The sequence below is a fragment of the Anopheles darlingi genome, chromosome 2 (assembly GCF_943734745.1).
Source record: "Anopheles darlingi chromosome 2, idAnoDarlMG_H_01, whole genome shotgun sequence".
Lineage (NCBI taxonomy): Eukaryota > Metazoa > Arthropoda > Insecta > Diptera > Culicidae > Anopheles > Anopheles darlingi.
The window spans coordinates 1,402,501-1,412,500 of record NC_064874.1 but is presented as its reverse complement, the minus strand read 5'-3'; the positions used below and the strand labels follow the sequence as shown (position 1 = coordinate 1,412,500).

At 48.5% G+C, this 10,000-nt stretch overlaps 1 protein-coding gene across 2 annotated transcripts in view; it reads left to right on the top strand.

The window, feature by feature from the left end:
* Positions 1-951: 951 nt before the first annotated feature.
* Positions 952-10,000, top strand: part of LOC125952178 (uncharacterized) — a 23,209-nt gene continuing 14,160 nt past the window's right edge. The window contains exons 1-2 of one of the 2 annotated variants that reach the window (XM_049681494.1): positions 952-1,063; positions 2,358-2,975. The gene's annotated coding sequence lies outside the window, so the exon portion shown is untranslated. Of the gene's footprint in view, positions 1,064-2,231; positions 2,976-10,000 lie in introns of those variants that run through there. The other variant, XM_049681493.1, reaches the window with a different exon arrangement.

Below are 10,000 nucleotides of genomic sequence, written 5' to 3'. Positions count from 1 at the left end.
AAGTGGTCTTTGTCTTCTGGCGTTGGTTGGCACACTTGTTGCAAAAAAGTTGTTGGTCGGCGCATTACACACAGGCGCCAAAGCATGGAAAGCTATGTAATCATCCGGAACGATGGAGCACAGTATTTGAAATGCGATAGCCATTACGAGCGGGAGGGGCTTCATTTGTCTAGCTTGAGTTTGAGGTATGATGATGAATTTAGAGATAAAATATCCAAAGCGTCTTTTGATTTATGACAACGGGTACTTCTATCGAGGTACTTTGGGTGAAGAGTCGTTATCATTACCGAGGACTTATCTGATTAAAGATCCTATCCTAAGGCGCTTCTCATTATATCTTTCATCATATCTCTCATTACTGTGGCTCATTAGCTTCGGTATAGCATTAGCTATAGCATCAGGTACAACGGTACCTAGCGTCCTTGTCGGTCGACCACCGGTATCCTGCCAGTTGACGCTGCCTAGTCTACTGGTTGCGATGTTTTCAAAGCAACCCATTCAAGCGCAATAACGCACGGGCCACATTGAAGTCATACACCCCCGGCCACCCCTCTGTGGTACACGAAAGGACCTTACGAAAGGCGAGGCGTCACAAGCGCTGCTTGCTACCGGCTGGTTCGGGCCCCTTTGTAGTAGGGGTGTTAATTTCGGGCACATGCGCACCGGCGCCCCCACGACGCGCGTGCTACAAATTTGCCGGGTATAGAGAGTCCCGCCAGGCGCCGTAGGGAGGGTAACTTTCCCCCTCATTCATAAATGGACGCCGATGACGCCGAGGACGAGGACGAACAATGAACCGAAGCGTTTCCGAAGCCCTAATAGGGATGAGGAAAGTCGCCGCATCGCTTCGGCCTGATCAAAAGCCAAACACACAATAGTGCACATCCATCCGGCGTCCAGCGTCATCGTCGTGACCGGCTTTTCCATTAGCGGTGCTGGTGGTGTTGGTGCCGGAAAAACCCGCGTCAGTCAGCGCTAGGAGTGCGCCGGATTCGTATCGCGTCCCTTCGAGGTGCAGGTGGCATTGCCAGGACGACGGTCGCCGACTTCCGGTTTTCCCAAGGTGTGCTTCGCCTGAACAACGCTGCTTGTGCTTGTGTGTTCAACACGTTTTCGGAGGTGATTTTGTGCATACGATCGTTGCTAGGCAACTGGATGCGGTGATGCTATGCGCTCTTTGATGATGCTGTTCCATAGAAAGTTTAATGAGCGTTGCTAAACGAGAGGTTGGTGTCTACCCCCGAAAACAATGCTCAGAAGCTGAAGAAAGAATCATTGTGAAAAACGCTGGTAAATCTGCATATTCACGTCTGTGGTTTATGAATGTGTAAATATGTCGCCCAAAAATCCGTATCCATTAGTGAAAGCGTGCACTGGATTACTGAAATACTGTGCTTATACCTTTTCTATCTTTATTTTACTATCGGAAAGTGCTACAATAAGCTCCTTAAACTATAGTACAGCACAACAGAATTAGGATTTTTTTGATATTTTTGCTGTAAAATATGTAACATGTGGAAATTTATACAAACACCCTTTGTAACTTCATGGACGGCCATGCTCTTGTGTGGTTTTCTCTAGACTCCTGCGTTGGTAGTATCGTAGGAATACCACGGTGTCTGGACCCCAAAGGTGTGCCTCGCAGGTGCCTTGACCGTGGACCGATTGTGGTTGGCTTTAATTTTATAATCCAAAAACGGTGGTTGCGTGTGTGAGGACCGGATATTTGTAAAGGCCGTTTTGCGTCGCTAAGCAATGTGGAGCATTGTGGTGTGAGCATATCACATAAAACTCCATCAACGGAATGGACCAACCGTTCTTTTTGGTGTACTGGCAATAGGTCCGCGTATGATGAAAAGCATCAAAGCAGGCGTGGTGATGACGGGCGGCGGGAGCCAGCGTCACACAACATAACGTGATTTCGTTTAAACAATTGAAATTTGACACTCCACCATGCGGTACAAAGGCGAATCCCCTCCCATCCGCGTCTCTTTCCTGTGCCAAGCGTCGTCACCATGCCATGTCGTGCCGCCGTGAGATAACTTCATTTCTACACGCAGCACAGGAATGTACTCTGTGTGTTCCATCATCCCTCGGTCCACACAACAGCGCCTGTAAAGCATCTCATTTCACTGTGGTTTGAGGTGTCTCGCCATTCACGTTGCGTTGCACTACGATGATTCCACATTGCTCCTGGCACTCGACATCTAGCGTCACGACCAGTTGGATGGATCGTTACAGGTCACAAATAAGTGAAAACGCAATCTCCTGCATTGGCCGGAGGGCTGGTTGATCATCTTCACTAAATCTTTGTGCCATTGTGCAACTAAATTAGAATTCCTCTCCGTTTCTAAAAGCTCCTTCTAAAGTTATGCGCCGCGGATTGTGCTCGTCAACTTTGTGGATGTGCGAATGTGAAACTACCATTTTCTAGTTCGAATGAACAAAAGGAAACCCCGGACCAGGACGGGAGTCGCTGTGAACAAAGATTTCAACTTCTGCTGGTGATGTGATAAGCTCCAACGCGTCAGTCAGGGGGGGAAAAGTGAAACTTTGCAATCCACTTCACTCTCCAGCGCAGAGGAGATCCTCTTAAGGCGTACTGCACGTGGGGCTAAACGAGAAAATCTGTTTGTCTAGCACAAGGAAAAGTTGAAAAAAGTGTCGTAGAAAAAAAAAAGAAGATAAACTCCTGTTCCCAAGGATTAACGTGAACGGGAGGCCAACATAGGCAGGTTCATCGCAAGTGTCGGTGCGTGAAGCTACCTGTTCGATTATCAATTTCGTGAAAAAGTTTCCAAAAAACCGCCACGCATCGCGTCGATTTGGGGCATCAGGTGGAACGAGGCTTGGTGCAACTTTTGGGACTACACCGGCCAGGGCAACCTGGAAACTGCGGCGACAAGGTGACGCACTCGACACCGAAACAGCAGAAGGAGCAGCAGCAGCTGTAGGAAAAGTGGGAAGAGACGAAGGTAAATAGACGTGCTTTTCCAAGGAAAAGCATACCTTTCCCCACCACCGGCATTGGTGTGTATGGGTTCTTTGTTTGAATTTGACAACCAACACTCCACACCTTCTTCTTGGCGCTAGTTCTCCCAGTACAGTTACTTATCCTTTTTCCCAGAAATCGTTCATGGTTCCATGGTTCGTGCCTCGTGCGCTGTTTAAGACCGAGCGACCAACGATCCGGTCATTGCTCAAACGCTGTTTGTTGCTTTCCCGTCGCGTAGCCAAGAGATTCACACCCAAGGACGTACTTCTTGCAAGGGATTAAATCATAAAATCCTAACTACGTTTACATGGTTCGCCATACCAATTTGGAATTCGCTCATACCATCGTTTCCCATCGCTCATACGCTTTACTTCCGAATTGCGTGCCATGGCCAACCGAATCAACTCGATTCGGTTTTTATCTCATTTCCGTAACATGGGATGGTAGTAAAAACCCACGACCCACCATGCCGTTGTTCTCGTTCGCTATCGCTCGATGGTATAACGGATGGTAAATCGAAAACGTGTGTGAATTTTCATAGCGCCCAAATTTTCGCGAACATGCGTGATCATCAATTATTCAGCTGGGTGCCCTGGTGTGCGCTGGTGCCGCTGTCCAACACAGCAGTGTGCGAACGGTGTTTTGTTATTAACACTTTTGAAAATGTGATTATTGAATACGCGAGATTTCAAGGATTTTGGACTGAGAATTCAACAGAGGAGGGTTGTTCAATCATACCATTCTTTTGGATTACTTCACTAGAATCACTCATTTATCGCGAACCGCATTCAGTGTCTAGTAGTCACTGGTTTTGTTGATCGAGTGTTTCATCCATCACAGTAAAACATTTTTGAACAGCCCTTACAAATAGTATCTCTTTGTGGGGGAACTAATGATTTGATGCCGTGTTCAATGACACATGAGCTGCTCCCTTCACTGCAGTATCTAATCGTGTGTTAGTAAAAACAAACACAATATACCGGTTTGAATGACCGAGAAGTGAAGAGTGACAGGGTGTTCGAACACCAACGCCTAATGCCTACTAATCGTCATAAGCAACCGAAAGGTTCTAGCTTGATCGTGTCGACTGGTTCTCGAACCCCCGGACACACGAAAGCACGCACGTTCCTCCCTCCATCACGCAATGTTTACAGTGTGATACCCGCGTCATTGGAATGTGGATGGACTTGACCCTCCGCCTCAGCTAAGGCCGAGCCCGCCGAGTCCAAGGAGTCCGAGGGAGAGCGTAGAGAAGTTTAATGGTAAGCAGTCGTTACCCTGTAGTTCCGACTCATTTCCATTAATGGGTCTCTCTCCTCCATTCGATTGAGTAATTGGTAGTTTTAGGGGAACGCATTTGAAAATTACTGGCACCACATCATTACCACAAATGGTCGTGAACGAGTTTTACAAATGTTTGGCTTCATTTTGTGAATGTTTGATGGTAAAATAAGTTGTAACACTCAATTGAGGATGGAATTCGTAAATTTATGAACACCTCAATCGCCCTCATTAAGCTGTACAATTCGTTTGAGTGGAAGGCAAATCCGCTTGCCTCCACCAATAAAAGCTTCGTTTCCGATGCCGCAACGCATGCCCTCCCTGTGAGACCATTTGTGGCAGCTAAAGCTTATGCCTTGAACCCATAAACCCAGAAGCTCCCTGGGTATAACACTTAACGAGAGACAGAAAGATTGAGCTAAATTAATGGAGTGGAAAACACAAAAATTGCTGCCATTCTGCGTTCTCCTTCGTTAGAGGTGTGTGCTTTCTACGACCGTTTCCCAAATGGAGTGGCACGCACTTCACGATAAGAACCGGGAGTGAGGAAAATGAGGATCCGCGAGGACAACAACGAGATCATCGAGAATGGTGACACTTTGCACTGAAACCGCGAAAGCACCGCGCGAACACTCGATGCCAATTAGGGCCCTATTGACTTGCCAAAGTGTACTTACCGTAGACACCCTGGTTCACAGTTGTGGCCAGACCAACTTTAGCGCGATGGTAAAGTTTGTTTGCATATCCTGTACGCGCACTAACGAGTAGAAAAGTTTTTACTCGGTTATAACCACGGAACACGGCTAACCAATCGCCAGCAAGCTAGTCAGTCGTCACACTTAGCTTGATTTGTTATTTAAATGCAAAGTGCTGTTGTAAAATCACATTCATCTGCGGTTTCCTTTTTGCGCGTCTTCGTTTGGTCCGGCGGCTCATGGCCATTCGCCCATACGTATACGGTCCATTATGCTGTGTCCAGGGATAAACAAATCTTCCCCGGAGAGCTATCCACTGAGTGATGGACATCCCATCGCGTCGGACACCACCGAAGGTGGATCACCCTTTTTTCCACATATGCTCTCCTACCGATGGGGGCGCCCATAAATGCAGTAATGGGACAAATCGAGCATAAAACCGACGAGTGTCACAGAAACGGAGGAAAAGAGAATGGCAGGATACTTTCGACGAGCAAATCGGCCTGACTGGGAAAATTACATTACCGCGCCGTGGCCGTGTACGTGACTAACGTGAGATTAACTTTTCATGAAATTTTCCTCCAGTGTGCTCCAGCCTTTTTGTTGTTGTTTTCTTCATGATTGTCGGCCCGGAATTACTTCTTCGCATCTGGAAGCCGCTTGTTGAAGGATGTAGTTAGTCCGGGAGCCAAAGGGGCGGGGATGCTTTTTGGGGGGACCATTGTTTAGCACCATGGATCACGTGGATAAATTGAAACACTTTATCAACCAGGAAATGGGATACGAGCCCGGATCGTAGTAGGGATCGTTTGCGGCTTGACATTTACCGTGGCATGTCGGGTCGTGTCGTGTCGTGCCAAGCGCTAAACAAAACCGAAAAATATCCGGGAGATACAAAAAAATCATTTTAACCGGAATCGGGCAACTAAACGGCTCGACGAGGTTGTGCAATTTAATACCCAGGCAGCGAAAGGGCACGTTCGCTGTGTGTTCACGTTTGGAACGCACCCTCACCACGATTTAGAGAGCAGAGTGGAAACATGATAAAATGGGATTTATTCCTTTGGCTGTTGGCGGCTGCAGCAGCAAAGGGGTTTGACCGACATTCAATATCCGCCGATTGGAAAGGCGAGTTTAATCGAAATCATTTTCGGTTTAATTCCGGGGAAAGGAACGCGCCCGCACAGACCCGCGTTTATCCGATCACATGATTCCGCTTCGATGCAACGTGTCGCTCTAGAGCCAAGAAACCCCTTACACGTTTGGCCAGGACGCTTTTGCGAGGTTTCCCTCAATCCGTCGCGACATTGCGCTCCACCGACCGCCGTCTGATTTCAGCGGGTAAGCTGATACGTTGACAGGTATGGCACGGGGAAAGGAATCACAGGGTCTGTGGCCTATTTAAAGTCATTTTATAAACGGCCAGAACCGCCCATTCTTATGGGGCTACTGGATGGGGGATGCGAAAAACATCGCCGTGCTTTTATCGAAGCGACATCGTCCTCCCACGAGCATATGTGTGGACAACGGTGGTCGTGCTTGCATGCAAATGAACGAGCGACCATAAAAAGGGAAAATGTCCAGACCGTTTGTTACGCTTCCTACACACACCCACATACACACACGGGCTAGAATGCGGAAACAGCGGAAAGAAAAGGATAAAATGAGGAGGCATTTTAATGGCGGCCAGCCATCGAGTTCCCTTGGGGGTGTGTGACGATGATCGGCTTCACCTTCTGCCGGCCTTCTAGTGCTCTTCCTTGGAGACAAAGGAAAAATGGACAAAATGGGAAAACCGCTTCTTCTCGACGATTTGGATAACGATATGGTCAGCAGTGACTGCAGGTTGCAGGGCCTCTCTCTCCCGCCCCCCCCCCCCCCCCTCTTCTCCGGTGATGGAGCTCGTAATTTGTTGAAACAAATGGCCACCGTGTCCCACGCTGAGGGTGGAGGAGGATTTTGAAGCTTCATTTCACCATAATATCCACCGAGAACACGAAATTACTTCCTGCATCCTGGCATCATGGTTGGCTCTGTTTGCTGCCAGGCCTACTATGTGCTGCCTGGAGTTGGCAAACATTTGATAAACCCTTTGCACGGTCTGAAGCCTTCTCGATTGTGCCGCTTGCCACCATTCGATAATCCACAGAAATGAAAGGAATGCCATCGGGTTTGATGGAAACCGAACCACCGGCCAACGTGCGGTGCGGTGCGGTGTGTCAGAGCGTATTCACTGCTCCCTGGGCGCCAATTTTGGGTCGCAATAATTTCCACCCAACAGGCTACGGCCGCAACAACATTCCTAGAATAGAGAGGTCCCCCCAAGCGGCCCACCGGCAACCGACATCATCCTCCTTCCGATCGTTTCATCTTTCCGCTCGCTCGCAGAACAATATTTGATGAGACTCGGTGCGTGTGTGTGTGTATGTGGTTCAGTGAGTCCAACATTATATTGTGGCTCCCCTTTTGCAGTGGACGCAGACCATGTGGTTCCTCGTTTATGCTGCAGCAACACCAGGACGACGCTTGTTCTGTTGTGGCGCCTTTGTCAACACCCGGTTGTTACACACGCGAGGAAGGGTGTGTGTCTTGGAGAAAGCCTTCCGCCAAGGGACGGGCTACAAATGATCAAACGCGCTCGAGCATAGTCCAGGCGTTGTACCAGACCGTTTGGATCCTTTTATTCCCTATTTGTGAGTCGCCAACGCATAAAGGAGGAACGCAACTTTGCCTTCGCCATACACTGAATGGCAGTGAACCAGAGCCAGGACCAAAGCCGAAACATGACGTGGGGTTTCCGCTCAATCTTTTCTGCCACCCGTCCGTCGTAGCAATGATGCAAACGGACGCCATGTAATGCACGACCCAGAGTGGCTGCATCTTTGACCAAAGATGGATCAAAGCAATCCATCGATGCCTTGAGGTGAAGAATATCGTTAGCCAATGGATGCTAGATTTTCCGCTGTGGAGTTGCTGTGGTACCATTTGAACAACCAGAATTAATTGAATGGATCGGGTTACTCCAAGATAAAGTTATTTTTTACAGCTTCTTGGATCGATTTGTTGGGAATAGAATTTTCAAAAAGGTCTTGTTTTGATTTAAAGGTGTTTCTGCAACGTCATGAAATTACTTTCTCTTGTTGACAACGAAAAGATACAAAACTATAAACTATTTAACATAAATTCATTGATCATCGGAATAAACATCATGAACCAGGAATTCACCCAGGGCATCACATTAGGCCCGAGTTCAACAAACAATGACAAAACAAATCGAGACACGGACTCCACCTAGGCCTACGTTGGATCGGGGGAAAAAAAAGAAACAATCCCCATCGAATAGAACACCCAACTGACCCTAACGGGGAGAAGTCATTCGCAAAAGGTCGGTCGTCGTCGAAAGGTTCGCATCCTCGAAAACCCAGAAAGAAAAATTCATCTTCGTCCACAAGGAATTTCGGCTTCAGTGGCCCCCGCCCTCCTCCTCCCTTGGGCTCAAGCTGCAAAGGAACTCCATTATGTGACCGGTAGACCGACTTCTGGGCTATTGGCCCTTACCACAACTAACATCAATAAACAAGCAAAACCGAAAATGAAAAGAGCGACCAGAACGCAGAGAGAAATAGAAGGAAAAACATCGAATCAAACCGTACGCTCGATTGAACAGCAAATCGAAACGGCGGACTCCTCAGTCCTCATCCTCAGGAGGGATGGAAACGGATGGCTGGCGCCTCGGTACGACTGGAGGTTGGGGAAAATTGGGGGAAAACCCTTCACAGGGCTTTATACACGCTACGCCGGACTCCGGAGACCACAACTATTTGCAATGTATCTCTATTTATCGAGGATTCTATATTGCTAGCTCGTTACTCTTCGTTCCAGGACACGCTGCGAACGCTTGGTAACGGAACACGGTACAGTCCGCGTCAAGCACACTTCGGGATCTCGTTCACACATCCGGCACACGGCGTTCCCCCCGTCTTCGTCTGCACACTCGCATGACTCATCCTATCATGCCGATAGGTCGTCGCTGCCTACGCCATCAATGGCTCGACGTCGTCAGTGTCGGTGTTGTTTTACCCATTAAAAATATATCATTCCCGTTTTCCCGGAGTGACTCCGTTCTGATCCGAGCCCACACTGTTGGGATGAGATTGGTGGAACCGAAAAAAAATTTCGTGAGGGGTTCGCGCGCAAAACGTGCAAAGGCTCGTGACGGGGTTCGTCAAGCGTCAAGCCTTGTCTGAGAACCAGCAGAGAGTGAGAGAGGCGATACATGTTGGACAGTGTTGGGTTAAAACCCATGCATGACACCGAAGGGAGAATGGCCCCGTGTAGGAGGGGGATTGCCACTACTGCACATGGTGAAGGAAGTGAAGATAAGGAAATTTGGAACACACACACACGCGCGCACCCCCTTTTCACCCTCACGTGACGTCGTGTTCCATTTTTGGGTTCCTCACTCGTTTCCGTTGGGCTGTCATTTGATTTTCCCGCTTAGGCTTTTCTCATTTTCCTTCGATTTCGATTTGGTTTTCCGTTGCCCGTCCCTTTCCACCTTCGTTTGCTCAGCGCTGCGCAGTACCGAACGGTATAGAGGGCGCTTCGATGATGATAACAATCGGTTTTCCGGGGGGTTTTCCGGACGTTTGGATTTTCCCTATCAGGTGAGAATCTCGTCCTGTCTTATCGGTGCCCGGTGCCGGTGTACGAACACCATTTTCCGGCTGCTTACCTTTCACATCCGGACGTTGCTGACACTTGCTCCGTTTCCAACTGACTTGAAGCACCGCAACCACAGGCGCCGGTGGTGTAGTCCGGACCAAAAAGGACATCTCGTGAGAACTCCGTACCACAGCGAATTTCGTAGCGGACACAAATATTCAATTTTGCAAAATAAAGACAGAACAGGTGAAAAAGGTCCTCCTTGCGACCATTGACCACATTTTGAGCCGGAACAGGAAACACAAATGCCATTTACGCGTTGATAATTTGATAACGTGGGTCCTGTGATGGTGGTGTTTGGGCT